Below are 6,000 nucleotides of genomic sequence, written 5' to 3' on the forward strand. Positions count from 1 at the left end.
ATCCCTTTACAAACCTACATACTGGAATGAAACTAACCCTGTGTTCAAATGAGTCTTTAGTGTGGGAGCATAGCTCAGTAACTCTTTTTTGCCATACGCAAAATCCGCTGTTAATGTGCATGGCCTCAAGGCACAGGGAATTCCACAAAAGCTAATTCACATTAGACTATTGTACATAAGGCTCGTGCAGGGGAAACTAGTGGATTTTGGCAACTAGATTTTTTTCTCAGCTTCTGAATTGCCTGATTCAGGCAATTCAAAAATTGTAGCTCATATTCTTCCTTTTGTCTTCTGTGTTGCTCATGAGACTGTTCAGGGAGCGCTATTTTGTTATTGCTATAATTGTTTTTCACTTGCACTGCTCATGACCTCATCCAAAGGCTTCAAAATCCATCACTAGTGTTCAGTGAACCTTTACTAGCTAGAAGGTGGAATGACATCTTCCCTTTTGTTTATTGTAGGTTGTGTTTGACACACCTGAATGGCTTTTTCCTGCTCTGCCAGACATTTTAGTATGTACATTATTGTAAGAACAGCTGACTATTAGGATAACATCAGTTTTCAGTGCAAGGAAAGGCTATTTTTGTATTTGGGAGCAACTACTGCTTTTTTTCCCTTGTCCATAAATTTTCAGATGAGTTCAGTCTGAAGTGTGCAGCTCCAGACTTTACTGAAGTTCAGCAATGTTCAGCCCCAAGGCCTTTAATAGCTCATTATAAAGATAGAAGCCATCTGTAAAATCTGTATCTGTGCAAACTTCCTCAAAACTGGAGCCATTCAGATGGCACGCTTCTGAATGTTGACACTTGGCTGTGTCAAAAAACACTAGTAAATCCAGCCCAGAGCCTTTTTCTCCACCTGTTTGTACAAAGCTGCCAAGCAGAAAAATTAAATGCTTATATTACTAAATGGGAAAGCCTGTTAAAAATCCTGAAGTGTTGATTCTACACTTAGTTTTTCTTTACTTGTGCCTACAGAAACACTGGTAGCAGCACTTACCAAAGCTGGAAATCAGTTCAAGACTGTTGAGTACAGTAAATCCCACCTGGTCTGACTTCTCTTTCAGGACACGGAAAAACAGAACAGTTGAGGTTGGAAGGGACCTGTGGAGACTGTCTGGCCCAACCCCCCTGCTCAAGCAGGGTCAGCTACAGCAGGTTGCCCAGGACCGTGTCCAGTCAGGTTTTGAATATCTCCAAGGATGGAGACTCCATAACCTCATTGGCAACCTGCGCCAGTGTTCAACCACCCTCATGGTGAAAAAAGTTTTTTCTGAAGCCTGAAGGGAGTTTTCAGTATTTCAGTTTGTGCCCACTGTCTCTTGTCCTGTCACCACAGCTCTGTAGTCAGCTCACCTTCAGCTATCAGAGCTCCTGTCACAGAATCACAGAATCACAGAATCGCTGAGGTTGGAAGGGACCTCTGGAGATCATCTAGTCCAACCCCCCTGCTCAAGCAGGGTCACCTAGAGCACATTGCACAGGATTGCATCCAGGCGTGTTTTGAATATCTCCAGAGAAGGAGACTCCACAACCTCTCTGGGCAACCTGTTCCAGTGCTCTGTCACCCTCACAGTGAAGAAGTTTTTCCTCATGTTCAGATGGAAGTGTCTGTGTTTCAGTTTGTGCCCATTGCCTCGCGTCCTGTCGCTCGGCACCGCTGAAAAGAGTCTGGCTCCATCCTCTCGACACCCTCCCTTCAGATACTTGTACACATTGATAAGATCTCCTCTCAGCCTTCTCTTCTCCAGGCTAAACAGGCCCAGCTCTCTCAGCCTTTCCTCATAAGAGAGATGCTCCAGTCCCCTAATCATCTTTGTAGCCCTTCGCTGGACTTGCTCCAGTAGTGCCACATCCCTCTTGTCCTGGGGAGCCCAGAACTGGGCACAGTACTCCAGATGTGGCCTCACCAGGGCTGAGTAGAGGGGGAGGATCACCTCCCTCGACCTGCTGGCAACACTCTTCCTGATGCACCCCAGGATACCATTGGCCTTCTTGGCCACAAGGGCACATTGCTGCCTCATGCTTAACTTGGTGTCCACCAGCACTCCCAGGTCCTTCTCCGCAGAGCTGCTTTCTAGCAGGTCAACCCCCAACCTGTACTAGTGCATGGGGTTATTCCTCCCCAGGTGCAGGACCCTGCACTTGCCTTTGTTGAACTTCATGAGGTTCCTCTCTGCCCACCTCTCCAGCCTGTCCAGGTCTCTCTGAATGGCAGCACAGCCCTCTGGCGTATCAGCCACTCCTCCCAGTTTTGTATCGTCAGCAAACTTGCTGAGGGTGCACTCTGTCCCTTCATCCGGGTCATTGATGAAGAAGTTGAACAAGACTGGACCCAGTACTGACCCCTGGGGGACACCGCTAGCTACAGGCCTCCAACTAGACTCTGCGCTGTTGATCACAACTCTCTGAGCTCTGCCATTCAGCCAGTTCTCAATCCACCTCACTGTCCACTCATCTAGCCCACACTTCCTGAGCTTGTCTATGAGGATGTTATGGGAGACAGTGTCAAACCTTGCTGAAGTCAAGGTAGACAACATCCACTGCTCTCCCCTCATCTACTCAGCTAGTCATCCCATCATAGAAGGCTATCAGATTGGTTAGGCATGATTTCCCCTTGGTGAAGCCATGCTGACTACTCCTGATCACCTTCTTGTCCTCCACATGCTTGGAGATGGCCTCCAGGATGAGCTGCTCCATCACCTTTCCAGGGATGCAGGTGAGGCTGCCTGGCCTGTAGTTCCCTGGGTCCTCCTTCTTGCCCTTTTTGAAGACTGGGGTGACATTGGCTTTCTTCCAGTCCTCAGGCACCTCTCCTGTTCTCCATGAGCTTTCAAAGATGATGGAGAGTGGCTTAGCAATGACATCCACCAGCTCCCTCAGCACTCATAAGGGGCTCCTGGAAAACCATAAAGGTGGTGTTGGTTGGACAAAGAGCCGAGGTAGGGCTTACTTATTTACTTGCTTGCTTATGGTCACTGCATATCCCTGGAAGACCTGTTCCAGGGCCAGTTCTGCTGTGACTGAAACTGTGGAGCAGGTTGCACCTTCCTTGTTTGTCTGACTTCAGGCCAGAACATCTATTTTACAGTCCAGCAAAACTGGCACACAGGAACATAATGTGATAGCAATTGGAGATATAAGAAAGGAAAAGGAGGGTTGTGACTCCAGCTTTGAATAGAGGAAACCAATTACAGCCAGCAGACAGGGAAATTCTCTGCCTATCTCTTGTACTTTCTCTGAAACAGCTCAGGGTGACTCTGACCTTCCCCTCACGCTCCCCTATCCTTGCCCTGAAAATAAATCTAACAGCTGATGGGCAAGTAGGCAACCAAAGTGATCAAACACGTCCCAATATGTGCCAAACAGTAGGCACAGCTGTATGTTTGTTGCTAGACTGCTTCCTCTGCAGAGAAAATCAAAAGCGATTTGTTTGATTCTGACTGGGCTGATATTTCATATCTTGCTTTTGACTCCTTTTTGATCTTCAATCTGTTGACTGCATTTCCCTCCACAATAATGAGGGAGCCTGCTGAGGAGCCACAAAACACACGAGAGCCGGGGGAGGGAACAGCACAGCCCAAGTTTCATTGTAATGACAATTTAATGGGGCCTCCAGGGACCTGTACTTGAAGTGGCTGGGGGATCTCTCACAGTGCAAATTCTTATTTCCCTTGGAGAAACTGCACTATATAACATTAAGAGAGTTATGGAAACTTACTGCTATGCCTACTCAGTCATTACTTCATGGATGTTCAAGCTCCAAACACTGGTGCAAATCATGAGCTTTGTGACTGAGAATCAGAATTCAGCCCAGTTTGCCATTGAAAAACTCTTTTCTGCAAAGCAAAAGGCAAATCTTTTCCACTGCATTTTAAGAGGGGGTATTTTTGTTTTAGCTGGTCTATGTCTTTGCCTTTTAAATACCATTAAACTATCCTCATTCAAACACCTTCTCTTCTCCCTTAGAAGTTAAGCTACATACTGCCTATAGCACATTACAGTTTGTCTCAAAAATATTAAACTCAGTGTCTCGATACTCAAGATGAGGTGGCATCAGGCTACTGTAAATTTATTCCTGCAGTGGATCCCTCTTTGGATTAAAAAGTAGCAAATCCTGCTAAAAAGATAACATAAGGAGCAGTGTAACATTTGGAAGCAGGAGAGCCTGTGGAGACGCAGCACTGCCCTCTGTATGACATTCATATACCATAGTGGAAGCGTGTCATATTCTGAAGTCAATTTTCTACTAAGGATTACAGAGGAAAAGAAATGGGTGGAAAAGTTGGAAGGAATCAGCTCAAGATTATATTTTTTTGATGAGAAGGGAATATTGGAAATAAGAATTCTTTCAATGTTTGGAAGAAGGGACCTATAGAGGCAGAGGTGGAGAAAAAGCTCTTATAAGGAATGCATTTTGGAAATCACCGGGAGCCCTTTGCAGACTGCACGATACCTTTGGGAGGGAAAAGTTTTCTTAATTTGAGGTATAAAACATAGCCCAGGGAAGAGACTGACTGCTCCTGATGTACCCCCATCCTCCTTGTCATCATCACCAGGATCCTGCAGATCCTGTCCTTTCACTAGAGTTTGCCGGTCCTGGGTCCAAACAGAATGTGGCGTTTCTCCGCTCCAAGGCCCTGACAGATATTTCATTCTTTTCTTTTCAAGCGCTTTCTAGATCTAGATTTAATTTCAGAACTATTTATCCATTCAGTCTTCTGTCTTCTCCCTGCCTTCTGTCTATAAATCAACATGGATCTCCATCTTATTATTATTCTTTTAATTAATGCTTATTCACTTGGCAGTGTATTAAGAGAAGTTTTACAAAGAGACTGCTGCTGCATGGCAAATAAAGCTGGGGGGCAGTGGTAGGAAGAGTTGGAAGCAAACAAGATATTGCCTTCTTTTTTCATTGCTGTATTTCTTACATTTCATGTTTGCTATAAAAGACAGTGGTGTTGCATTGAAGCCAGTCTTAGGGGAAAGGGAGGAAAGAGTCAGAAATAGACAAATAAGATCCCTAAGTAGCTGAATGACTGGAGCAACACAGAGAAAATATACTTATTTTTCCAGGGTAATTTAGCCACAGGCTGTTTTCCAGAAGTCCTTTTCCTTCTGCTTGCACAGCTTTGATGCTGTCTGCAAGGAGCGCCTGGAGACAAAGTTGCATATGTTGAGTTAGACAAGAAGGGAAATAAGAGAAAAGGAGGGAGGGTGGGAGCTCAGGCTCATCAAGGCTCTATAGCTGACTCGATCTCTGTTCTGAGTTTGCAGTGACTAATTCCTGATTTGTTCCCCAAAATATTTTCATTCGAGATGGTTGTCACCCATGCAGCAGTTGCCCTTCTCTTCTTAGTTACTGTCCACAGCCTCATTAGGAGTATCCCACACAACCCTGTTGCCTACAGAGCCACAGCTTGTAAATCAGCAGACTCCTCCAGGCTGGCTTCTACCCTCCCGCCTTCAGCCCTAAACCCCAAGCATCATCAGTGCGCTTCTGGGCCCTCCCCGGCTCTGGTGTGCAGAGACTGCTGACAGGCACAACAGATGCCCTGTCCTCCACGTGGTGACGTGAAGTGCTGCACATGGATCAGAAATCCAAATTGTGCCACGTGTCCTGATACCCAGGGTTGAAATAGTGGGGAAGGACTAAATCTCAGCACAATCGGTTTCATTATAAGAAGGCCTCTACTTGCAAACCATTAACTCTGAATGGGTCTAATCAGCAGTGAGGCATCTTTCACAGGGTCATGTCTCAGAAGGCCTGGCAGGCCAGCTGAAAAAGCTCGCTCTGAGATAAAAGGAAGATTTCCCACTGAGGATCTGTAATAAAAGTTGATCTTTGATGTGAATGTGGTTCAGGACAAGATCTGGAGAAGCAGTGTGTTGGACAAAGGGTGTTTTCTTCCTGAAGGAAGAGCACAGTTCAGAGGGCAGGAATCTCCAGACAAAAAGGGGATCTAGGCTGAATCCCAAGAGCTTCGGGGTTTTCCAGCAG

This window comes from Apteryx mantelli, chromosome 3 (assembly GCF_036417845.1).
Source record: "Apteryx mantelli isolate bAptMan1 chromosome 3, bAptMan1.hap1, whole genome shotgun sequence".
NCBI classification, from domain to species: domain Eukaryota; kingdom Metazoa; phylum Chordata; class Aves; order Apterygiformes; family Apterygidae; genus Apteryx; species Apteryx mantelli.